The sequence below is a fragment of the Meleagris gallopavo genome, chromosome 1, assembly GCF_905368555.1.
Source record: "Meleagris gallopavo chromosome 1, MGAL_WU_HG_1.1, whole genome shotgun sequence".
Classification (NCBI taxonomy): domain Eukaryota; kingdom Metazoa; phylum Chordata; class Aves; order Galliformes; family Phasianidae; genus Meleagris; species Meleagris gallopavo.
Window position 1 is genome coordinate 101,830,624 of NC_139404.1, and position 27,866 is coordinate 101,858,489.

The 27,866-nt window shown below is 34.6% G+C and overlaps 1 long non-coding RNA gene across 1 annotated transcript in view; it reads left to right on the forward strand.

Annotated features, from left to right (window-relative positions):
• Positions 1-21,624, forward strand: part of LOC146545542 (uncharacterized) — a 34,346-nt gene extending 12,722 nt beyond the window's left edge. Inside the window, exon 3 of the long non-coding RNA XR_014887741.1 lies at positions 21,556-21,624. This is a non-coding gene — a long non-coding RNA (uncharacterized LOC146545542). The remainder of the gene's footprint in view (positions 1-21,555) is intronic.
• Positions 21,625-27,866: the final 6,242 nt, after the last annotated feature.

Consider the following 27,866-nt stretch of genomic DNA (forward strand, 5'->3'; position numbering starts at 1 on the left):
CTTTTAGCCACGTATAGACAAAGAATATCATTCAAACACTAAATAGCTCAGCACAGTATCCCATGGCTTGCTGTGATATGTATCTCCTGCACTTATTTTACCTGCATATGTCTGTAAAAGCCATTTATCAACAAGAGAGCTGAGAATTTTTACAGCTTTACATTGCAAAACACGAAGGCTGTTTCACTCTTGAAATAGTTAAGCTTTTCATTTCTGTACTACTGCACATTATGAGCTTGCAGTACAACGGCAATGTGAATTTGTGTGAAATTCCCCTCAGTTCAGGTGTTAGTTAGCAGTCAGTTATTTAGTGGGGACTCCCAGTGGAGACCTATAAAACTGACCTGAGGACTCCTTGTTCATAATAACTTCTTTTCAGAGCAAAGTCGGGAAAGCTTCCTCGCTATTCATCAAATGTGTTGCTGTTTATCCTGGCACTGCTGTCTGGGACAAAGACCTGCTGACTGCTTCAGCTCAGTGTGTAATGTGCTATGAAAACGGAGTTCAGAGCATGAGGCCTGAGTGTGCTCTGTAGACAAGAATTTAAGCCATAACTAATGGAAAGCTGGAATTGTCAGGTCAGGCATGGGTTGTGAGGTCAGAGCTATATTAGCCACAATGCGTCATTTTATATCAAGTAGAGCCTGCATCAGTCTCATGGAAGCTCTCCTCCTAGCCTAAGGCTAAGACCTTCTCCCAGATTGCACTGGCGTCATGTAGCAGGAGGTGCAGTGATGTGTCCAGGAGCAAATGCCACAGCACAGTATAGCCAGATCTACCTTCAGAATAGCTTCAGAAAAAATTCCTCGATGGAAAACCTGCAAAAATTCAGTACCGTAACCTTGCATTCTTGGCATCTGCCAGAAACTCAGCAAGTAGCCTAATCTTATCCTCATTACACTTTATTTCAACAGCAAAAAAAAAAAAACAAAAAAAGTTATTGAGAAATCTGCTCATTGTCATTAAATTTATCATCTTTTTTAATTGCAACCAAGAAAAACACTGAAAATTTCTCATACTTTCAACTCCTGTATTTGAAGTTGGTCTGCTTAAGAACATCTACTCATAAATTTTTTGAAATAGAGGAACAGTTCTATTATGCTTTGGCAACTTACAATATACATTTTATTTTATTCAGTACGAGGTTTCTGTCACCATGTCTCTGTAATATTGTTGGTTCAATTTTAAATTCTTTCTTACATTGGCATTTAAAAGTCCCCTTACCACTGAAGACCCATTTCCACTTGTTTCCCAGCTCTTCAAGAGGATATTTGACAATTATTTGACAATTGAAAACGTTGTTGAAAGTTCATGCTGACTCCCCAGAAGCCTGAAGATCAGTGCAGCTGTTGCAAATAAATACTTCTTTTACTGGAATTGGAAAGTTTGAGGGCTTGGATGTGTTACTCTTCTTTTCTTCTTCATTTCTTTAAAAGCAAAAAAAAAAAAAAAAAAAAAAAAAAAAAGGAAAGATAAAAAAGAAGCAAGAAATGAGAAGGGATAAAGAAATGAAATCTGGAAATAGCTGTTTTCTTAGTCAAAGTTTTTTAAAAATAAAAAATATATTTTAGTTTTAATCAGCTGTAGGTGTAGGACAAACAACTAAATACTTTGGCTTAGCTCTTTTCATTATACAAAACTTCAGAACGTTTACTACAACCTCATGGGGTGTTAGCACTGAGCATAGAATGGAGAAAAGACAAAGGGAAATGTTTAATGAGAGGTGCCATCTCTTATGTGCTCTTCGAATGTACTGGGATATTCTATAATGTTTTCTCAGTTTGTTTTCATAAAAAATTGTGAGCTCTGTGTTAAATGCGAAGTCTGGCTTGAATAAGTGCCAAGACTCACAGTGAAGTATAACAATGACTGCCAAAATTGTAGGCAGCTGTAAATCAAGTCCACTATGTATTCCTGCTATCGCCACCTAAAACAATAAATTGGCCAGTTCTCTTGAAATGTGACCACAGTGTCTCAAAATTCAATGTGTGCTATCTGGCCCAAGTTGAAAATCAATAATATTCTAAAATTAAATAGACTTTTGTCTAGACTTATTGCAAAATTTTTCACCACAGGAAGTTATGCAGTGAAGGTTTACTCTGCACTGAGCATAGTGTGCCCATTTTTTAGATTTCTATTTATAATTTATCTCTACATTATTATATAAAATATTTTACAACTGAATTAGTTCATAGTAGTTTAAATTTCTTTCAAAACAATTATATGTTCTTAACTCCATTTACCAAGTATGATGTTTGTAGGCAGACTCAAGTCAAGAAAGATGTTTCAGTCTAAGAGTTCACTCTGTTTTCCCAGGAATGTGTTTACCACAGTCAAATCAAATGATGGTGATGGAATTGTGGCATACACATTTAGGAATAAGAAGATTTTTACTGAGTTGAGTAGACAGAAGATTTTCTTGCTGTTACATTTTCTAGATATCCCTCCTCTAGAAGTTCAATTCAATATCTGGGTTGTTGCTTTTGTGGGTTTTACTTTTTTCCTCGTTAATTAGTGTTTGCCACTTAAGATATAAGTTTGTTCCTTTAAATAACAACAAGTGCCTTCTAAATATTATTTAATGAATGTACTCACGCCTTCAGTTAGGAAGTAGCTTCTTTAGTCAGGTATAGATTCAGTTCTCAACTCTGTTGTCCAATCTCATCCACAGAAAGAAGCTAAATATTACAGAGCTATGAATGTTTCTATAAATATTTAAATTTCAAGTCACAAAATTAAGTAAAAAGTGTATACTTCTTAAGCACATAACATACCCATGTAATTCCTAATGGTAAGGCATTCTTGACTTTCAGTTCTGTAACTTCTACACATTTTGCTTGAGGAAAAAAGTAAGAAAATTTACATCCTTGTAATTATTTCCTCATGCTTTATGACAACATGAATAGACTGAAGACAACATAAGTGAAACACAGAATTTATTTTAACATTCACTAGCACACTGAAAAGAGAATGAATACAATGTGAACTTTCTTTACTGTTGCTAGAAGTACAGTTTGCAGTATCAATGATTCCTTGTCAGGTAATATTTCAAATTACCAAAAGCACATGATGACTTATATACACAAATTTCAGGCTTATAAGTATCTTGAATGATTACTAAAGTTCACCAAAAAGGTGTAAAGTATTACACTCCTTGGACAAAGGTTGCTTCACTTGCCTCCTATAGCAGTAGTCTATCGGTACAGGGAAAAAAAAAAAAAAAAAAAAAGGGTTAGATGCTCATGTGGAAGATTTGGCCTTATTTACATTTGTAAGACTACCGCATGCTTATAAGAGATATAATTTCATTCTGTTTGCATAGTTGTGAAGATCAAAAAATTGCATACAAGCAGTTCTCCAGGTGCTCTGTATTTTGTTCATGATAAACAGATGAAACATTATCACTAAATACAATTCTGTGATAAATTAGTATGTAAGTTAAAATAGTAGAGAAAACTTTGTTACTCTTCTAATTTTACCCTGGAGAAATTCTGGATTCAAACCAAAATTTCTGCATTATCCAAATCCAAACAGTTCTTAAAATTCTTGGATTTATTGTTCTCATATTTGGAAAATATAAAATGATCAGGACTTTTTCTGAACAGTTAAAATGATGCCGTAGAACACAGAACACCTGGAGACAATCTGAGCAGTTGGCATAAGGTTCTAGTTTCATGCACACTGTCGTACTGGTTTTGCTTTTAGCTCTGGTAGTACAGTTCTAGTTTCTCTTGGACTTTTTTTTCCTTACAACTCACTAGAAAGAAAACTTGTGAATTATTATTCATCCATCTTTTACACACTTGAAGAATGCAAAGAATGCAAACACAGTTTCCTCTTGTAATTAGAGGTCACCACAATATTCAAAAGATATTTCTGGAACAAAAAATAGACATTGAGGAAATTCCATTAGCTGAGAAGTAATAAGGGAAACCACCAACTTGTATTTTCTCACTTGCAGGAGAAAAAGACGAATATAAAGGAATATCTTGCAACAGTGGAGAGGAAAGAAAGAAATTTAAGTATTTTACTTAGATTTTTATAGTATTTTATGAAGAACTAGTAATCTTATAGAAAGTATGGATACATATTAATTATATATATGAAAAAAATAATTTTCCATCTCCTTTACAATTAAACAGAATATGTTAGCACATTTTCTTTTAAACTGTGAAATCATTATTAATTTTTTCTGGAGAAAACTCATCAAAAATTATATTTACAAACAGATCTTAATGTTATGGCCCTTGGGAAGACTCATGTTACTTATAGGAATGAATTCATTCTCTCTACGGAGAGAAACTCAAAAACATGGAGCCAAACCAAAGTCTTGTTGAAACCACAATCAAAATTCTCTACTGATTCAATAAGAAGCAGAGCTTAATTGTAAACTCCATTCCTTCACAATTTTGGAATAGTGCTATCCTTCACAGCTGGGTGATAACTGTGGCACAGAATTTCTGTGATGAGGAAAGAGATCCAAAAAGGGTTTTAGGCACTTCAAAGACAGCAATAATTGAAATCCAAAGTTACGTTAGTTAGCTTATTTACTACCTTTACTGCCTTACTTGGGAAGTGAGATCCCAGAGGGCATTAGCTGGCATCTCTAACCACAGGAAAATAGTGCTACTATTTCAGCATCACAGCTGTAAAGTTGCTTGTGAACAACTCAGGGCACAAATCATATCTAAGTATGAACAGGTTCCAGAGACCAGGTATTTCTTTTCCAAGTGCTTCAGCCTTGTAGGCATTCTTAGAACATGTCTATTTTATGTCAACAGAATTCAGCACAAAATTCAGTTGTAGTTGCTTCTCTTTGAAAAGTAAGGCAGTCAAAGGAACTAGCATTAATGTGAAATAACTGTGAAGGAATAGAAGAATGTTCCAGTTTGACCTGGAACAGATTGTTCTTAGAGAGTATAGTTAGGGAATGATTCTTGCTCTTTCCAAAATCCTGAAGAAAGCGCGTTCTAACCCACTTTCTAAGCTTTAAACCTTTAAAACCTTTAATTAAGAATTAATTGCTTGAAAATATTAAAATACAGAGTGACCCATCTAATATGTCAGTTGCTAGCTGTAGATCAACTAGTGTATCCAGAGCAGAAATATATTTCACTGTATGTTCACATGAGAAGTGAGAGAGGAGTTTTGCTATGGAGGAATGTTATAAGAATGTCAATAAAATACGTGATAATCTCAGACTGTGAAGACTGAGAAGCAGGAAATTCCACATATTGTCAAGAAAACTTTAAATACTTGATAAAAAATAACAAACAAACAAAACAAAACAAAACAAAAAAAGGAGAATAAATGGAATGATAATGATAGTTTCTAGTCCTTTGTCATCTCTGCTTTGTTTTCAGATTAAATAAAGTTTGCATTATATTCCAATCACAAAATCTTTTTATCATGTCCTCTTTATCATGGGTTGTGATTGTGGTCCTTCCTGATTCTATCATATGTAAGTGAAATTCTGTTGAAATAACAGCGTAGATATTTCCTTATTAGAATTAGTTCTCATAGATCTAAAATAAGATTTTATATTTTTTTATGGCTTTCATATCATTTCCTACTAAAAGAGTGTATAAATGTGCCATCATTAAGATGCTAATATGCATGCATTTTGCTTTTTGTTGTTGTTGTTGTTCTATTTTATTCTTTTTAAATAGATTTGTGAGTGCAGGTATGTACTATCTTCTTTCTTAATGGCAATGTGAGGTTTTGATATGCACTGAAGACAGTGACTAAAAGTCTATTTAGACAAGTTAAACTCCGATTTTCTGCAAATATTAGGAAAACATTTCAATTTTTAACTAAGAAAACTTACGTCCAGACTTCAAATGGAAGCACAACTGTGTATATAATGATTTTCTAAATTTGAAGTTTTAGCTATGGATTATCATTGTATTATTATATTTCATGATTCCACAAAATTTTGTTCTTACCTTTGTAATATTTTTATTATAATTTAGAAAATAATATTTTTTTAAAGAAAAATATTCCAGTTCCTTAAACACAGTGAATTTGACATATCACTTCCAACGATTTTAACTTTTACATCTTTATCTTGCTTTATGTATATAAGAAATATGAATGATAAAACTCTTCCAAGTATTGTTATACCAGCTAGTTTCTGAGAAGTGTACAATAATAGAACAACTCAGGCTGGATGAGACCTCAAAAGATCATCTGGTCCAACCTTTCTTGGAAAAGGGAACCTAGATGAGTTTACTTAGCATTTTTGTACTACGTAATTCTGTTTTATTTTGTATAGATTTTGGGAAATGAAATACAGAGTTCTGGGAAATAGGCTTTTTTTTCAGGGGAGGAGAGGAGATTAAAACTTTATTGGATGTGGTTTTTGATTTAGTTTGGTCTCCTCAGAGGAGATTTTCAAAAAAAGTGAAGTCAATCATAGAAATAGGAAAGCAAAGAAAAAGCAAAGACACAAAATAGAGGCCAAATCATGCTGAATTAGTTTTTCAACAGCTACAGATACAATATTCAGATTCCTAAGTATGAATAAATCTGGTTTTAACTCACTCAGCGTTTATGATCCCAGAGAGTGCTGAATTCACTTAATGGAAACTTCAAGTGAAAGCACCACACCCCTTACCTATTGAAACCAATCCAGGAAAAAAAAAAAGAAAAACAAAAAAAAAAAAACACCACCACTACTTACTGAGTCTTCAGAGTATGAAAACTATTTTATTCTGAAAAGTAAGAAAACAAATATGCTGATTTTGTCATAAACTGCTTTTTGTTTTTTTCTGTATAAAACAATAATGTAACTCGTAATGGGTCTTCCATTCACTAGCCAGGTTTTCACCAGAAAAAGTATTGTACCAGGAAGAAAACAAACTAGTACAATATTAGCAGTTTGGCACATGTTCCACATCTGACAACTCTGTTTCTAGAGCAAATGAAGAGTGTAAGAGCACTTTCCTGTCCTTATGGAAGGATAGAAGAAATAGAATGCTACTATAAGAACAAAATGTCTTGTTCTTCGAGTTTCTACCATTTTAGTATATGAGAATCAAATATAATATGATATTGCTTTTTGTATATATTACAAAAGATACAGGTATGTAAAAATAAAATATAAAAAATGAGAAATCATTTTCAACTTTAAAATCTATGGGATAAAGGTCTATTTTTCAGGTGAGCTTTTTTTTTTTTTTTTTTTTTTTAACAGCACGTGGTACCTTGAATTAATTTCTAGGACTTATCAGAGCACCTAAATCCTCTCTCTATACAGATTAAGATATGTATAACAATACAGTCACAGATTTTCCTTTCTTTTCATCTTCCCTAGAAAAATAGAGCAAAAACTGTGAAAGGGCTTACAGAACTAATTTATACGTTGATAGAAACCAATGTATTTCACTTCAAAATGTGGAAATTTAGTATTAGCATTCCCTTTGCAAACAGAAAGAGTGAAATTATGTTGTTGTCATCTCTAGAATGATGAAGCTTCTGTACACTAGTAACATTCACTTAAAACAGAACCAGATATTAAAAGAAATTAACAAAATAAAGTTTTTTTTTTTAATACAATACAAATATGAATTTTGCAAAACAAAATTAACAAAGAAAATATTGTTTCTAGGATGTCAATTTATGAGAAGGTACCTAATATTTGTTGACAAATGCATTCTGGTGTCATTAACAGATATTAGGGTGTCGAGTCAGCACTTACTTTCAAGATGCTTGGTGACCAGCTGAGGACCCAAATAAGGCTTCCTAGACACCAGCAAAGCATGGCAAATCACAGCCCTCAGTTGTCCCTTTCTTTGTCTTTATCCTTTCATTTTTTCTTCTTTTGGAATTTAATTTTCTACATTCCCACAGGGCACTGCTGTTTTTGTGTTTTTTTTTTTTTTTTTTTTTTCTTAACTAACTGGGGAACAGGGGAAGAATCAATTTTTAACCCAAACAAACAGACTGAATCCCCAAACAACAATATGAAAACACCATGTAACAGTAGCAACAACAAAACAAAAGAACATTTTACCTCTAAAATGAAAAAAAACAAGTATGTGCCTGAAACATATTTTTGTGTTGAGTATCTTTCACACATCACCTTGCAAATACTAACTGTTTTTAGTTTCAGAAGTTTACACTGAATTTACAGTGTCAAAAGCTGAAAAAAAGTCTTCTGTGACAACTGACTTAATTCTTTTCAACTGCAAATTATTCTGTGTAAAAAGTAAACATTTCGATGCATTTTTGCCCATTTTAATTATTATGATGAAAAAAAAAAGATGTGAGCTTTCCTTCCGCTGCACACAAGGTCACGTTAAACTAAAAAACAGTCCAGCTTCTACTTATGCAGACCAACACAGCATGAAAATATTTGAGCAATAGTGTATTTCAAAATTGCTACCCCTATTTTGCCTATATTCTGCTTTGCATGCTTATTCTGATTACAAGGATTATCTGACGGTCATGGGGATCGTGCTAGTCATCTTCTCACCACAACTATCTCAAATATTTTTTTGCTTTCCTTTGTGTCCATGAGCCTCATTCCCACATTCCTGGGAAATTCTGATCTGTGTCTTCCTTCTCTCCAGTCTCCAAAAAGGCTGCCTTGGTGTTTCTCTGCCATTCATCATTGTGAACACCAACCAAAAAAGTATTTCCCAAAACAAGAAATGGGAATAGATGGAGGATGAGAAAGAGTTGATATTTTGGGAACAGATTCAAAAACAAACAACTTTGACTCCAGAGGAATAAAAGGTTGGTTGGTTTAGGTTGGTTTAGCCATGGATATAGAGATATCATCAAAAGAGAGCAAAAACTGGAGGAATCCTCCTCTTGCCACTGGTTTTTTTTTTTTTTTTTTTTTTGTAAACATATCTCTATTTCACATCAGTACATACAACCCAGTTCTACTAAAGAGGCTACTTCCACATGCTTCCTTACTTGGCTCTCAGTGTCATGACTTAAGGAGAGATTCGAGAACAAAGCTAAGAGAGACAGGTGAAATTTTCCTGTGGTGTAGCTGAAACTTAAAATCCCCAAAAATCCCTGGCTGCTGCAGCTGGCCTTGACATAAGTAACCATCATCCCCCTTAAATTCCAGGAGAGCGGGAAGCTTTTTAAATCATGTTTTTCACACCGGGGATGCCAATAAGAATGTGAAAATATGCAGAGCTGAGCCACAGAATGACAAGAACACTCTCCCTTATTTTAAATATTTTAGTAATTTTTATTAGAATACGGAAAATCTTTAACTGCAATTATAAGCTGCACCTTTAAAAAGTTCAGTTATTCAGCACAGGGGATTAGCTTTCATAAGAATAAAGTCATGCCAGAGCCAAGCTAGAAGGGTCTCCTTGGAAACATTTCTGTCTGCTACTTTTATTGGTTGCTGATATAGCATATTTTTCTCTGTAGGAAAAATAAGAATCAATACAACAATAAAGAAGTAAAAAATAAAGTAAAAAAATCTGAAGTCTATATACTTTACATGGTTTGTATATATGCATTGTATGTCTTTATAGAAATGATGGCATTAAAGACCTTGGTCTTACCAAGATTTGTGTCATGGTATTAGTAGATGTTATAACTCAGCCAATGATTAAGTTGAGTTGCATTGTTGATCTCTGGCTCACCTTCTTTCAGGAAAAGGATTTTATTAAGCTAAAACAAGCTGCTAATGTAAGAAAAGAGTTATTTCTCTTTCCTTCAGTTCAGATCAAGAGCATGTCCAACAATGTATAAAGCAGGTTTGGGACTATTGATTTTTTCTGGAAGGAACAATAGAGAACTTTCTGGTATTTTGTTTGTTTTTTCTTGTTTTTTTGTTTGCTTTTTGTTTGTTTGTTTGTTTGTTTGTTTCTAAGAAAGAAGGACTATGTTATTCATGACCTATGAATGCGAAAACAATTTTTACAGAAAAGTAATGGGAAACCTTTTTGTTGTTGTTCACTAAGAATGAAAAATAATCTAAAACTTGTGTAGTCCAAAAATAAATTTCCTGTTTTTCATGTCAGACAAAAAAAAAAAAAATTGTGCATAATCCACAAAAAATTATCAGCTAACTTTTAGAATATAGGACATCAGTATGGACTATAACGACTTAGTGAATGTGATTTCTGTTTTATATACAGTCCATTGCAATTGTAAGTGTTTCTAAAACCCTGACTCATATCAAGCAAAAGCTTCAAGGATGTGTTTGTTGTCTTTACAGGGTGTTTTATTTGCTTGATATTGAAGTCAACTTGGATTTGTTTGGAAAATGAAAATAATTTTTTATTTAACAGTGATGGCCAAATTTTAATATTGTGCATATGTATTTTTCTCCCCATTTCACTTAAATATAAACCTGAGATGGTTCACCTGTTCATGAATTGTTCATGCCTATGTTGTCATAGGCCAGAGACGCTTATTCTGCTCTGTAAAGATGGTCTAGCCCAGACTGTTTGTTCCATTGCTGTCCTTTTGACGTGGGATACTCTTCATCATCAGATAACACAGACCAGAAGACCAACAAACACCAGTCACACGTCACAGGAGTGAACAAGGAAGATCAAGAGCATCACTGATGTTGTAGACCCTTCTGGTAGAAAAGGATTTGTTAGATAAATTTCTAGATAATTACACATTTATTATCTCAAAGCTTAGGTAGCTTGGGAGAGAAGATTATTATTTAGCAACTAAAGAATGACATCTATAGGCGTGGTTTTTTATTATCTCTGTTCCAGTTTGCTGTATCTTCTTGCATACTATTGTATCCACAGTTTCCCACATCTGTGAAATAAATGTAGCTGCACAGGCTTCAGCAAAACTTGTAAGAAAGCTGCAAACAGCCTTACTTTGTTGCAGATGCATTAGCCTCAGATTTCTAGTGTTTGTGAGTTAATTGAAATTGAACTATTTTGATTTATCACACCACTCTATAAAGTATCAAAGACAGATAGGAGGCTAGAGATTCTATGATATTTATCTTCTATCAGCATCAAGCATAGTCAAGAGCAGATGACATTTTTAGATACATTTATTTTACAGTCCAAGTAAATGACTGTTGCTTCTATAGATATGCTTAAACTAGCTATGAACTCATTGACTCAAATTTGTACATCTGTATAGATGCAGCAACAATATGATTTCTTTCACTGAATACCTTCCTAACCTGTGCTATCATAATTGCATACTAAATGCCACAGAAAGACAGTTAAAGCTAATGCTGGTATGAACTATACCTCTGGAAAAAAGATCAGACATTTCAAAGGGAAATGAAGAGTGAAAAAAAAAGAAAACTTCACTTGTGATGAGCTCTCAGATCCACTGTGAATAATCAAATACAAAAAGAAAAGGGAAAGAAAGAAACTGCACAACTGCTTAGCCTCCTAGCCTGTCATAGACATTGAATGGAATTTCATCTGCTATAATTCTTCCAAATATTTGAAGGCATATTGTTATTGTATACCTCTGCTCATTCTTCTAATTTCATTCTGCTTTGGATGAGGACAATTGTTTCTTTGAGATAACAATTCTCTCATGCACCTGAACTAATTTGTGTGAATCCCTCTTGGAAGTGTATACAATCCTGTAACCATAGAATTATAGAATCACTCAGGTTGGAAAAGACCTTAAAGATCATCGAGTCCAACCACGACCTAACCATACTACCCTAACTAACATCCTCCGCTAAATCATGTCCCCTGAGCACCACATCCAAATGGTTTTTAAACGCATCCAGGGATGGTGACTCAAACACCTCCCTCAGGAGCCTTTCCTGTGCTTAACTAGCCTTTCTGTAAAGAAGTATTTCCTAATATCCAACCTAAACCTATCCTGGCACAACTTGAGGCCATTTCCCCTCGTCCTGTCACCTGTCACCTGTCACCAGTGAAAAGAAACCAACCTCGTTCTCGCTGTAAGCACCTTTCAGATATTGGAAGAGAGCAATAAGGTCTCCCCTCAGTCTCCTTTTCTCCAGACTAAACAGCCCTGGTTCCTTCAGTCTGTCCTCATAGGGCATATTCTTCAAGCTCTTCATGAGCCTTGTTGCCCTTCTTTGGACCTGCTCCAGCACCTCAGTGTCCTTTCTGTACTGAGGTACCCAAACTGAACACAGTACTCGAGGTGAGGCCTCACCAGTGCCAAGTACAGGGGCAGGATTACTTCCCTAGGCCTGCTCACCACACCATTCCTGCTACAAGCCAGGATGCCATTGGCCTTCTTGACCACCTGGGCACACTGCTGGCTCATATTCAGCTGACTGTCCATCAGTACACCGAGGTCCCTTTCCATCAGGCAGCTTTCCAGCCACTCTTCTCCAAGCCTGTAGGATTGCCTGGGGTTGTTGGTAACGCACAGTTATTGGGAAAATTGTCATTATTTTTTGCAATTGCACATGTAAGTGTAGGTCAGTATTACAGAGACAGTTTATTTCTGAGGAATCAATGTTCTGGTATTTTGTTATGATACAAACCTTCTTCACACCAATATACAAATAACAAATAAATCTACAGAATCTTAAATGTCTATAATACAATTTCTTACTTTACATCTTTAAAGGCAGATTTTACGAGGCTTTTAAACACCTATATGGGTATCCACTGGGATTTATTATCATGCACAGATAAATTCTGAGGTTAATTTTGTAAACAGACACAGCATAGGTTGCTCTTAAAAAAAAAACAAAAAACAAAAAGTTACAGTTTTGTACAAATGTCTATTCCCAGATTGAGTTTCAGAGACTATCTTCTCATGATTAAGACTTAGAAGATATTTAGAAAAGGCAGCTGAGATAATTACAAAAGCATTACATTCTTTTTCTTTTTTAAAATATTATCAATAATATTGTAGCCACTGCTCTTGAACATGCCCCAACTTTCCTCACTTGTGTGATTAAAGAGGCTGATCATGGGTACAGAGGGTGCCATTCTTCCCATTCCCATGTGGCACCTGTGCATTTTTCTCTGCACAGATGTGTTCTAGGACTCTACTCTGGAGGAGAGCTGTAGTTCCAATCCTTCAGACCCAAGGGTCATCCATAGCCTTTCAGGAGACCGGTTATACATAGGCTTCTTGTTTGCAACATTTTTCACAATAGAATGATTCTTTAAGTGATAGGCTGGGAAATAATTAAATTGTCCTGTCCTTCAAGGTGTTAACAATAGCAAGTATGTGCATGCCATTCCTGTCTAATAGCCACTTCCCAAAAGTTAATGTTTTCTTCATCACCTCAAGTAATAAACATCTGTGCAGAGATACTGAATGCAGTCAGTTCAAAGATGCTAGTAATACTGGCTACACACTCTAAGTATCATCTCTGTGCACTAATACATCACCATTTCTTCAGATCTCTTCCTCGGGTACAGAACATAAAGATATTTTTGAAATATCTTAAGCTTCTAAGACTAAAATATATCTAATTTCAGTTATTTGTCATGCATGTTAATATTTTCTGTCAATTTCTTGCCAACCTTAAAGGCAAATGCTGTAGAAAACTAATGATGATGAAGTTAATGAGAGCTATGGAAGACGGCAGTTACCTCTTACATGAAAACGTTTTGATGAAATGAGAATAGAAAGGGAAAAAATTGTGACAGTTCCACAAAACAAGTAGGAAGCATGCATCTGCCCTTCATTTTTCAAATGTTCCTCTAAAAATGACTGAAAGGCATTTTTGATTTTATACTATATATATTCATTATATATATATATTTGAAAAATATATATACAGAAGACTCAGGAAAAAAAGACTTTCCTTAAGGGTCCTAATTTTTAACAGAAGATATAGAAAAGATCTAGAACAGGCCAACAGCTAAAATTGAAGGCATGTTTTAACTTATTAAAATGCAATGCAAAGGGGTTTAAATTTCACTTTAAACTGAATCTGTAAAGACTTGCTGCTGTGCGTGTAAAAAAGTGGAGTCTTGCTAGCAGTCCATACTGTGTAATTAAAGTTCCTTCATAAAGTTGAGATTCCTATCCTAATAGGTGTCTAAAAGCTGTCTTGACAAAGGAAGAGAGAAGATGACTTATACTGAAGGATAGTTTTACAGTATCTTATATAGAATGTTTAAGAAAAGAAAATCATTTAGAAATCTTACTATTACATTAATTTGTCTATTCTGTATATTTGTTTTGGGGATAATTTAGCACAAATAGTCAAGGATTAAATCTTCTACATTGTCTCAATAGTATAAAAATATTAAGGCAGATAGATTTACTGATTCTGACAGTTTAAAAGTTTGTGGTTTTAAAAGTAGGTCATGTAAGGCACAGAAAATGCCCTTCAGTAATGCTTGAACAATTCCAGATCTTCTCTTATTTTAATGTAAATAGATTGAAATAGTTCTATTTAGTGATAGAATTTATGAATTCTATCTTTTATTTCAAATCTTAAGAGACTATTGTCTGCTTTTCATCTTCATTTTACAATAGTTTCATACAAAAAGATAGTATTTTCAGCAAGATATTCATCATGCTCAGAAGAGTGAAGTTAAAAGCCAGAGGAAGTGAAAACAAAAGTCATAAAAGTAATAAAAATATCAATATTTTACCTTAGTTGAAAACTTCTAAAGGTAATAATAATCAGATGCTGTTTTTTTTCTTTGGTTGGTGGGTTTTGTGTTGTTTTTATTGTTTGTTTGTTTGTTGATTTTACTTGATTTTACTTCTGTATTGAGGGCTACACATCTGGATGCAGCACTCCAAGTGAGGCCTCATCGGTGCAGTGTAGAGGGGCAGGATCACTTCCCTTAATCTGCTGGCCATGCTTCTTTGGATGCAGCCCCAAGATATGGTTCACTTTCTGGGCTGTGAGGGCACACTGCTGGCTCATGTTTAGCTTGCCATCCACCAGAACTCCCAGGTCTTTTTTGGCAGGGCTGCGCTCAATTCTTTCATTCCCAGCTTGTATTGGTAGTCAGGGTTGCCTCGACCCAGGTGCAAGATTTTGCACTTGGAATTGTTGAAAATCATGAGGTTCACCTTGGCCCACTGCTCAAGCCTGTCTAGGTCCCTCTGGATGGCATCTCGTCCCTCTGGTGTGTCGACTGCACCCCACAGGTTGGTGTCATCAGCAAATTTGCTGAGGGTGCACTCGACCCCACTGTCAATGTTATTGATGAGGACATCAAAGAGTATCGGTCCCAGTACGGATTTCTGGGGGACATCACTCATCCTCAACCTCCATTCAGACATTGAGATATTGACCACAACAATCTGGACTCGATCATGAAGCAGTGTCTACATCCATTGAAGAGTACATCCATTCCAATTTGAGAGAAGGATGTTGAAATGTACCATATCAAAGTCCATACTGAAGTCCAGACATCAGTGGCTCTTCCCTTGTCCATTGGTGCAGTGACACCATCATAAAGGCCACTAGGTTGGTCAAGCAGGATTTGTCCTTGGTGAAGGCATGCTGGTTTTCCCATATCACATCCCTTCACCTCCTTTGCCACCTCATTCCTCTTTATTAATTCTCTAAGAAAAGAATTGTTGGGAATGGGATTCTAGCAATAAAAGATTTCAAATGAATTTTTTTCTTTCATCTGATATAGACATTTTCACTTCCTACTGAACTATCTGAAAAATAAACTAGCCCTTCAATCTGTTTTCTGTACATATCCAATCCCTCATTTTTACTGTAACAAGTCTGTTTCTGTTTTTATATTGCTAGGACCCTGTGACCACACAAGTATACAGGTATCTGGCTTTAAATTCCTGGGCTTGTTGGGCACAAAGTGAATACATATAAGTGAATTTAACAATAAGCATAAATATTTGCAGCATCAGAATCCATGATTTCTAACATGCAAATCCTTAAACAAATATCTGTTTCACAGAATTTTATGGACTTACAAGACTGTCTATATTAGATGCTGCCATATTCCAAATGTTTTTATAACAGTGAGATAACAGTCTCTCAGGACTTGCTCAGTGAAACATGAGCAACTTCCTCTGAAATATGACAAATGACTCAACCATGTTGTATCATTATTATCACAAATATTGTCATGTGAAATTATGAAATGAAGCCTAGTCCACCATTCCAGCTGTACTGAATATTTTAAATGCACATATTTAATGTTTCTAAGTGAATTTCAATTGCAGATATCAGATACTTTAGACTTTGGTTTGAACTAATTCACGTTGATGTTACAGTTCCTAGTTAACAATACTTAAATTGAAAACTCTGTAATTTCTTTCTTATTGTATTGATGTTGCAACTTTATCTTATTATTATGTCTGGCATCTCAAGCAAAATAATATTTTAATAACTCATTACAAATGTCCAAAACATCTGGGTACATTTGAATTTAAAAAAGTGGTTCATTTCTCATTTCTAATTTCAAAAGTATTTGAGCTAATCTCCAGGATGTATTGAAATCCCCTTAGTCAGTGAACAAGTGCTTTGGTAAAGTAAAGATTTTCAATCTACCATAAGAATTTCAAGTTGTTTACACACAGAGGATTTCAGGTACAACTAGAGTGGCTTTGAAGAAAAGACTTTTTCATACCAAAGACAAAGCTTAAGCATTCGGGATAAGTACTTCCAAAATCAACAGTGTGAATAAGTTAATATAGTTTAACCTTCTTTTTATGTCCAGAAAGAACACTGTGAAAAGTGGGAAAACAACTTTATTGCAGCAATAATAAAGAAAACATACTATATTCTTATGCTCCGAGTGTTAAAAAGTGCATCTTGAAAGGTCTAGGTAAAAAAACCTTTCATTGTTCTTATCTGTTTTCTCTAATGCACTTCAATTTTTTCTTTAAAGACCTCTTAAATATTTGCTAGATAAAATTTCTATGTAGTATGGCATTTACAATTAATTAGATTAACATCTGGGTATGCTTACCGAGTTCTCCATATATTTTCTCCAAGGAGTTCATGTACTCATCATCATCTTTCAACAAATACATTCATAACTTCTGAAAATGCCAGATTGCAGTCCCGCATTTTGCAAATACCCTTGTTTAATCACAAACAGATTCATTGACTTCACTAATGGACTACACTAAAAGTTATTACATATCCAGAAAGAGAAGACACAATTTAATGCAATTTAATGCAATGGATCTCATGTTATGCAGTATCTTGTGATGAAAATTGATTACTAGCAACATCTGTTTGCTGGAATTTTTGTTTAGGAAGAGAATCTATTCATGTTTAGTGAAAGAGTCTCAAGGAAAAAAAAAGATGTACTGGATGTCCTGACACCTTAAAAATTTTTTAAACCTAAGAACTTAACATCTATTTATTAAACCTGATTTGACATCTTCAGCCTGAACAAAAAAACTCCCAGCCATACTTCAGAATCATGGGAAGGGTGATAGAAAGTTGTCCATGACATAGAAAAAAAATCCATACATGATGCCTGGGGTCTCAATGTTTCCCAAAGGTACTCACGATCAAGATGCTAACTCTGCTAACTCTTCTGCACCCTAAAAGAGATGGAACAAAAAAAAAGGAAAAAAAAAAAAAGAGAAAAAAGATTGGCCAATATTTCATTAGTTTAACTATGTACTTGAATGAAAAACAGACATACCAGACAGGCTGCAAGCAAGAAATTTTCTTCACAGTAATATCTTGTTCAGAATAGTTAGAGTGGGATATGCAGCAATAGAAATAATAGAAAACTGTTAAGTAAATCTGACAAAAGTGGACAAAGTAAAGTCTTCAAATCTGTAATTGGGACTATAATTGGGAGTTACTTAAGATAAAACACACCATTCTTCTGTGACAGAGCTCATCATGTGTGGATCACGAGCACAAGTTATTTAGGAATTCTGAAAGTTACTGAAGGAAGAAGGCTTAAAACACTGAGGTCTGGGCCACAAGGTGTTAAAAGCTGTATGTTTAGAGTTGAAGAATCAGAAAAGGAGGGGCTTGAAGTTAGCAAGCAGAGGATATAGGTGAAAACACAGTCTGAGTACTTAAATATGATGTGAGAAGGGCAGTGGCATGATAAAAGGCAGAAAAGAAATGGGAAGGTCAATTCTCTAGATGGTAACTTGACCTGAAGCTTTAAAATAACATATAAAAATTATACAACAAATTAACCTTACAGACGGCAAGCAAATTAGAAAGTATTCGTGCACAGATATAACTACTAAATCCAGGTAGTTAAACTGTAACATCCACTTACAGAACATTACAAAGGACAACCCTTTTTCACAGCACAGAAATAAGATTCCCTTGCGATGCAGGGAAACATTCCCAGTACAAAAGGCATAATATAAAACAGGGCTATAACTTAACACGTGAGATAAAAATATAACGATAGTACTTAGCATTACAGTTTTATTTTGTTGTTTAATGTTGTTACATTTGTGTATGGTTTTTATTTTAGTAAAGAACCCATTAGAAAAATCACCATGTTTCTAAGAGCTTTAAAACCTTGTTTTCAGCCTTTTAGTTTTTTAGCCTTCTTTAAAGATCTTTTAAAAACAACAAAAGGAATTGTAATTGCTGTTACAACAGGAAATATTACAAAACATGTATCAGTGTATATTCCTATTGTATGAATGACATCTTTTTTTATCCTCTGCCAAGACACAAGGACCACAGGAAATACATATTGATAAATTAGCTTACTTTGGCCTTAACCATCCCTGAACCATATATCCCTCAGCCCTGCCTTTATCCTTATTTTTAATTATGATTAATATATATAGAACATGCAGAGCACAATTATGTCTTGCACTGCTAGTGTAGATCTCCCATGGAGTTCAATGAAAGCTTCATCCATGTGTCAGAGGACAGAAATTGGCTCAGTATGTTTAATAAAAATCATCTCTTCTGTCCTCTGCCTCCAGGCAGATTCCTATTTGTAACCCTAGTATCATCGATGATTAATAATGCACATGTGTTAAAAATGAAAACTCACATTCTCCTTATCAAATCTCTGCATTCATTGTTAATAAATATGTTTATAATTAAATTTTTCTCCTCATGCCTTCTCCTTGCCAGTAGCAGATTCCCAACACTGATCCCATTCCTATGAGCCATAACAAATATATCTAAACTTTAAACTTTCTTCTCCAGCTGTAGAAGTCCTTTGCCATCAGGTTTTCATCTTCAGTTCCTGGAAATATTTTGGCAGCAGATATGACCCCTCTCCAGTGCATCTCTCAATCTAACTGCCACTCCTTAGAGCTGATTTTAACAAGCTTCTTCAAAGCAGGAACAAAGGAGAGCGCTCAAAAGGTCAAGAGTTCTTCTGCCACATGCAGCTTGAGCCCTCAGATAATCACAGCATGGAAGAACAAGGTAGCCAGGATAAGAGCCAGTGGCAAAAAAACGGGCATGTCCATCATTTTTATGCCAACCTATATATCTGCCATGATGAAAACTGCTCTTATGAACTCATGCATGTTGTTTTCTCAGCCAAGCAATACTTTTTCCCTGATAGACTGCCCTCTTCCAAGCCATTACTAACAGATGAAATTTTGTCAATGCTGTTCTTTTCTGCAGTCATCACCGGCAGTTTATATAGTGCTAAAACCGTATCTAAAAAATTCTGCCTCTTAATTTTAAGCTAGCCATTAAGAAACAGGAAAAGGTGGCTAGAATTATAATAACAAAAAGATGCAACTATTTATTTATGTCATGTGGCTGGATTACAATTGTCATTTGCATTTGGGTAATCCAGCCTTTAGTCTGGAGAGAACAGGAAAAAAAAAGCACAAGAATTAATGACTTTCTCAGATGCACAAAGTTAAGAGAGCAGCTCTGCAGGTAGAGAACCTCCCATAAGTGCAACAAGGAGGAATGCTGAATAAAAAAAGCAGCCATTAAGCTTACTGAATAATATATATATATTATTATGCTAGATAAGACTAGAGAAGTTAACAAAAAGTGTGAGATAGTGATAGAAAGAGACATGTTTGCTGGGGAAGAATAGGCTCTCTCTATAAGGCTACTCAGATCCAAGAATAACAAAAAAATTTTACTTCGTTATGAAATGCATTTTAATCAATGGTTACCAATCTTCCAGGCTGGGGGGAAGACAAATGTTGGATGTGAACACATGCAATGAGGAACTAGAAGTTAAGATGGGACTGAAAGTTAAGATCAGTCTTAAAAATTAGAGGATTGTAGGAATCAGGTAACTATTTCTGGTCTGGTACTCAATAGTAAAGACATTCCCTGAGATAAGGAAAAGTCATAGGTATATTTTATTTATGGGAAACAAAACACAACAAAACAAAACATTAAACATTGGAAAGAAAATCCTTCATGGGAAAAAAAAAACCAAAACCAAAAACAAAAAAAAACTCAACATAGAAATTATGAGGGATTTACCACTTTACTAGGGTATTTCAAGTCTTGGTTTAAACTCGATAAAAGAGGTTCATCTTTCGGTATAAGCTTTGAAAAAATTATAGATTGTCTTAATCCTACTTCTTGTATGGGATTCTGCAAACCCCTACCTATCCCCAGATTTCCCAATACAAGATAGACTGTAAGAGAAGTTAAGAACCTAGTCCAGAAGAAGAGCATTCATGGGCATTTTAAGTGTATCAAAGGAATTTACTGAAGCTGAGAATTTGGCGTGGTATGTCAAGTGCAGCCTTTTTGGAAGAGTTCCTGCTGGATGTCATGTACCATAAAGCTGTTCAGAGCTGAAAGCTGCAGCTATTAAAATGCAGTTTAATGGCTGAACTTGTAAATTTAATAATATTAATAGTAACGATTTTGTAAAGAAATGAAGAGAAAGAAAATAATTTTCTAAAAATGGAAATCTATTAAATAATTAATTATAATTTTTTTTTATTTTCTCCTAAGGACAAAGTTACTTTTATCTGCTTTTCAGTAACAATATGAAACAGTTCAGTAATGTTTAGCGCAGAAAGCTATTTGAAATTAAAAATGACAAGTCACATTTACTATGCGATCAACACACTTTTCAAGGAAAGATTATTCTTGTATTAAATGTAACATTTGGTTCAAGTTCCTGTAAGCTGAAATTTTATTATTGCATTCTAAAATCAACATGAGCTTTGTAATAATTAGAACTGATTATAATCAAGTTCAAGGTAGGAGACATTTCCCACGACCTCCCCTGAAATCTTTGGATGGCCTTTGTTTTACACTGATTCTCTCCCATATGCTTGCCCTGAAATTTGCATTGGGATGGCATTTGCTGTCAAATCAAGCATAGAAGTTTCATGGTGATAGTATTTGAAGGTTGTCATCATCATTATCATTATATTTTATTTTATTTTTAATGGGATTCTTTTCTTACTCTCCTACTCTAAGAAGAGTTCCTTAAGGCATTGTAGGAAATGCATACGCATCAGATATGGTAAGCTATCATAAAGTTTTTTTTACAAAGTGATGTTAGTTGAAATAATAATCTTCCTCTAGGTCAGTCTGTTGATTATGCCTTACATGACTAACAGTAGTATTAGTTTGTTAATCTAATGGTAACAAATGGAGTTCCTGACAAGCAGCTTCTAGCTTTAAATAAAACTGTAAGTGCACATTTAAAGGATATTGTTAGCCTTAGGAATGTCCATTTAATTTTAAAAGACCTAGGAGAATGTTTATGTACTCACTGTTTCCACTCTGACTTTTAGGAGTCCCTCGCCACTACCAGAAGGGAATACCTGCTGGAAATAAAAAACAAGGACAAAAACAACCACTGGTAGGTCCTGCTAAATTATTGCTTGCCTCTGCTGGAATCAAATGCATGTATTTATTTAATTCCTATTGTGTATGCTCTTATATTCAGTACTGGTATCTGCAAGGATATTTACAGCATTCTACTGTGAAGTGCCCTGACTTGGATTCTTTTTACTGGGAAACTGTTCAGTGCACTAGGTAAAGGGCTCTCATTAAAACCACATTCATCTGTTTTCTATAGCACTAGAACATAAAATGTTTTTCCATTTTATGGTTCTATTTGCAGTAGTGTTAGTTCCATTCTTAGACTACAAAATATATATATGTGAAAGAAATTATTTGCAATACACTGGAAAATAAATTTAAACAAACAAACAAAAAATAAACAAGAGAGGCAAAGAACAGTTGAAGGTGCATGAAGGTAAATGTTGTAGATCTAAAGAAAGTCAATTTCTGAGATTTAGTAAATTGATCTTAACAATTAAAATATAAATAAAATTCCAATGATAATTAGACACCAGCAAATAACCGAGTGTAATAACCAAGCCACATTCATTTATTGTACATTAAAACTATTTTGAAAACAGTTACATATTCTGATTCTTACTGCACAGAGCACTGTTGTCGATGCTTTAGAGGGAAATGAAATAATAAAGCTCTTGTCACTCAGGCTTCAGTAACCAGGTACGTTGCACAGAGTTTTGGAATATCTACATTTTTAACTCTGAGCTCAAACTTAAGCACAGTTCTGAGCCATTCTTCATTAGAAAATAAATAAGGAGAAATAATTACACTTGGAAATTAAAGAGCTTTTGAAGGTTCTTTGTACACACTTCATAAAAAGCAGACACAGATGTGAGAGCTCTTGATTTGCTCACTTGTTCAGTAATCCTTTCATAATCAGGGGCAAGATTAGAAATAAATATTAAGAAAGTGGAAGTTATTGATTGAATGTTATTCAGTTGAAAGTAGCAAGTTTTCTCAGCTTAACGAAGTTCAGTACATTGTGCTCTGAATAAACAGAGTTCCCTGAGGTAACCAGTCAGAAAACAATGAAATTTATTTTGATCTTCCTCAATGAGTATTAGATATTTCATTTAGGAAAAGTGATCAGAACTAAATCTGGGTTTTGCACTTTGGCTACAACCTCAGGCAAAGCTACAGACTTGGGGCAGAGTGGCTGGAAGACTGTGTAGGAGAAATGGACCTGGGAATGTTGCTTGATGCTTGGGTGAACACGAGCCAATGGCATCCTGGCTTGTATCAGAAATAGCACTGCAGCAAGAGCAGGGAAGCAACCATCCCCCTGTACTCAGCTTTGGTGAGGCTGCACCTCAAATACTGCGTTCAGTTTTGGGCCCCTCACTACAAGAAAGATATTGAGGCCCTGGAGTGTGTTCTGGGAAGGGCAACAAAGCTGCAAGGGGTCTGGAGAACAAGTCTGATGGGGAGTGGCTGAGGGAACTGGAATTGTCCAATCTGGCAGAGAGTCAGGGGAAACCTTATAGCTCTCTACAATCTGAAAGAAGGTTGTGGAGAAGTGGGAGTTGGCCTCTTCTTCCACATAACTAATGATAGGACCAGAGGGAATAACTTCGAGTTGTGCCAGAGGAGGTTCGGACTGGAAGTTAAGAAAAAATTCTCTGAAAGAGTGGTCAGGAACTGGAATGGACAGCCCAGGGAGGTATTTGAGTCACCTCCCCTCCATGGAGGTGTTCAGTAAGAATTTGTTGTATTATTTCAGTAAGATGTTGAACTAAGGGAAATAGTTTAGTGGGGAAATGTTGGAGGTGGTAGGTGGATGGATTCTATATGAATCAATCAGAATCATAGGAGATTCACAACAGCTTACTATATTATGTGTATATTCATATTTAAATATATAAAAGTACATATTCAATACTACATGTGCTGCATATGAGGAGGAGAACAGAAAAGACTGAAACATAATTTTTTTTGGAGGGATTAGAAATTCATCTTGGCTTAAAAAGGCATTTGAAATAAATAATAAGGATAAAGGAGCCCTCAGATGCGATGTACTTGCACACTAGCTATAGGGACGTGGTTCTCATTAGTCCCAATAAACTATAAGATACAAACAAAGCAAAATCTATAACATAAACTACTGACATGATATAAACCAGAGACACAAAGTATGTACTGAGTCAGTACAATCCTAGCATTAATGAACATGTTGCAAGGGGCTTCTGCTGGCTAAAGGAAAAATCCAGTTTTCATTCTGCCGATTGTTTCTTTGTGCAAACACCAGCTTTTGAAGTGTGAACCCATTTTAAAGTACTTTTTCCTTGTCACAGTTGCATTAAAAACTCTGAAGGTAACAAAGGAGGCATATCTCAATCTTTTTTTTTTTTTTTTTTAATTTAAATTGTGAGAGTAAAACTTGAAATGGGGTAGTTTCTCTACATGGAGCAGAGTCACATTTATTCTTATCCAGAGAGTATGCACCTGGAACATATCACTCACTCCTGCCTGTTCTGTTGCTGCTATACTGCAGAGCTGGGCAGCTGACACTTAGATAACACAAGCCACAGTGGGAGAATTAGCTAAGATATAAACTCAAGCACAACTTTAAAACCAGTTCTGACTGGAGATCATTACTGGGAAGCACTAAAACTGTAAGACAACTTTAATTAAAAAAGAAATTAGAACACGAAATTTTTTTGCAAAATATTTAAGTAGAGAAAGTCTTCTGAAAAAATTTAATGTTCTTTAAAGATATGTAGCACAGGGGTAGAAGAACAATTATAGTGGATGGAAGAACAATTATGGTTATCATTTCAGATGAGGTGTGTTGAAAGAACTGGAAGTGATGCAGTTGGCAGCCTTGGAGTTTGCTTTCTTATTACTACCATCTGTGTCAACTTAAGTATCCATTACAAGAAGAAAAAAGCAGGAGTGCTTTCTTGTCTACGTGACCCCGTTTACGTACAGTTCTTCAATATCTGCAGCAGTGACTAGAAATGTGCTTATTCTCTACTAAATATAGTGAGAGATTCCAATGGACAGATAACTGTTCTGTTTATCAGCTTGTAAACAAAATTCATGATAAAATGTGCTTTTCTTCTTTTCCTTGGGATTTCTTCTTCCTAATAACTGTCATGATGATTATGAAAAACAATCTCTTTGCCTTTTTGAACTTGAAGTCTCTTGTGACAGTGATCTTCTGTAAAATCTAGGAGAGTTGTAGAGTAGAACTTTAAGAGTTTTGTTGTTTTTTTTTTTTGTTTTGTTTTGTTTTTAAATAACACTCATGCCAGATGAAAGTAAGTGAAGAAAAAACATTGCACCTAATATGTGAAACAGATGGCTTATAAATTAGCTTGGAAGCAGCTTAAATTATTTCAGGGAATTTAAGTGGACTGTAACCAGCAGCAAGCGTAATGTCCAAAAGAATACTGCTGATACTGGATTTTTACTTTCCCTTACTGAGTTCGTAAGAAAATGACATCACTTGAAGACTTACTAAGATGACTGTTGAATGGTAGTTTACATACAGCTTTCAAAACAGAATGAAGCAGAAAAAATATGCCTAATAGTATGTATAAAAAATAAAAATAAAAAATTGACCTGCTTGCAAATGTTGAAAATGAGATATTTACTTCTCAGCCTTCAAAAAGATACATTAACTTCCCCATAGTCATGTGAAATCCACCTGAACAGAATAGAGAATATCCAAGCAATGTCTATGTAAATTAGGAACTGGGAGGTCTAATTGTCCTATTTGCAATTTTTGTTTGTTTTTTTTTACCTGTTCTTTCTGCCACTTCCATTATATTCTGTTGAAGTCAATTCCCAAAAGAGATTTGCTTCTTTAACATACAATAAAATAAAATAAAATAAAATAAAATAAAATAAAATAAAAAACCTGAGTGAGCTACTCAAGGGGTACTGAACTGAGGTGGCAAAATAAATTATTTTTGAGTTCTTTTCCTGGGTAGCAGGGAGAATCTAATCCCTGTGAGTAAAACAGCTGTTTTACTCCAACTACAGAATAATCTCCCATTAAAAAACATACTGCCTAATGGGGCATAATTGTTGCCTTGTCATACCCAAATCATTTTTCCAACAGCAAACCTCATTGGATCTTTCAAAGAAAAGATCATAATGTAACAATCATAGTTATGTTACAAAGTATTATTACAGAAAGCAGAATGACCCTATTGGTAATTATAAATTATACATTAACCTGAAGTTTCACTACAAAAGCCAGATTCTGAACTATTTTTCTATCTTGGAAAATGTTTTCTCCAAGTGAATATTGAATATGGTAACAAGCAATGTAAGTATGTTTTCACTTCCAGCCTCATAGCCAGCATATTTCTCCATGGGTGCCATTTTTTCTCACCAAGGCATATTTTATAACCACACAGATACACTTAATTCTGGCATGCCAGCCCATTCCTCTAGAGAAATTCCCAGGCAGACTGCACGTAAGCAGGAAGACATGAGAATGTGACCAGGGGTCTTCTAGTTTTGGTTTTACAAATGTTATATTAGCATTAACTACTACTACTCCAGGAAATATGAAAGAAATAAAGTACATATAAATTATCTGTGTAAGAAAGAAGAAAAAGGAACTTAGAAATACTCCTCAGCTTCAACATTCAAAAATTCATCCTTTGAAAGTATTGCGTATTTTCTATTAAAAGATAGCTTTCTTAAGTCTCAGAAGTTAAATAGAATATGAAAAACAGATGAGAGACTAACTATTTTGAAGAGCATGATTCTGAATTTGATAGTGAACCTTGTACTTATCTAACGTTTTACAGGTAGATTTCTTTGGCCAACTTAAGCCTGCATGATGCAGGAAAAATGAAACACAAAGAAGTTACATAAACTCACACATGAAAGAAAAAAGGATAATATAAGAACCAAAGCTTAAACTAAGGAATGGAAAGAAGAGAATTCTTGCAGATGTGATGAGATCCAAGAGGAATAAGTAACTGTATACTTACATATTTAAGCCATACATTGCAAAAATGTTCATGAGTTCATGTACACAGTTCAGACCATGTTATCATTACAATAAATCTGCAAAATTACAAGAAAACTGTAACTGAAAATATAACTCCTAAATATGCAGTATTCTTTATACCCCTGGGCAGTGTGAAATTGTTACAATTATTACAATATCTGATTACCTCAAAAATTCCAATTTACACAACTATATTATTACTGTAATTGATGCAACTGTTCCACTAAACAACCCGTCTTTATCCAATTCTTAGACTTTTGCAAGAATGAGTATTGGTCGCCACAGAGTGTTTATTTCTGTTGAAATACCACAAGCTATTGAGTAAGTCTAAAACATGAGCGTGTACCTTGAGTATTTCTGTATCTACAGAAGCAAAATTTGGTGAACAATGTTGCAAATAGAAGAATAAATTTTCTGTTCTATTTTTCAATATCCTGAGACTATTTTTATTCTGCATTTGGCTTTATGTCCATTTAAGTTCAGACTTTTCTTCTATAAAAACTTCTAAACTGCAATCCACAAGACCATAATTTTTCACAGGATTTTGCCATCACAAATATTTTGAAGATTTGCATGACTGAAATGCTCTTATTATAGGTGACAAAATTTGTCTGATAAGGACATAAATTCTACTAATGAAAAAGAGTTATCTCCTCATTCAGTGTCTTATTTTTAATACATTTCTTTCTGGTATCCTACGTCTCATTATTATACATTAGGGATATGATAAATCTCAGTCTTTGCCTGACATGGAAAATGTCTTCTTTTTAGAACAATAAATGTTCAGAATGTAGTTGAAGTTTAACAGAAAAACCATGTTTTAACACTGTTTCATTAACCTTGACCAACGTGAAAGAATGTCCAGAAAATAATTTCATTGACAGGTGTGGCAACCTCTGGGAGGAAAAGTGAAAGAACTGAAACATTTCCAGTTCTGTAAATCAACCTGACAGAAGCAGATGGAATACTGTTCTACTCCTGATAAAACTATTATCTCCATCATCAGGGCATTTCAGGACATCTGAATAGTTGAGGGTTTATTTATTTATTTATTTTTATTATTTTTTCTGGGATATCTGATGAGGTGTTTACAAGAAATATTAGAAGCGCCTTGCATTGCTGTGCCTGCCCCGAGCACTTATACAGATCCAGTAGAATACATCTGGCAAGTATTTGTCCATGAGTGATATTACGGGAAACTCTGCTCTCATTTCATAGTGGGAGGCTCAACAGATATCCAAGACAGAAGCTAGAATGACAGCAAATTTT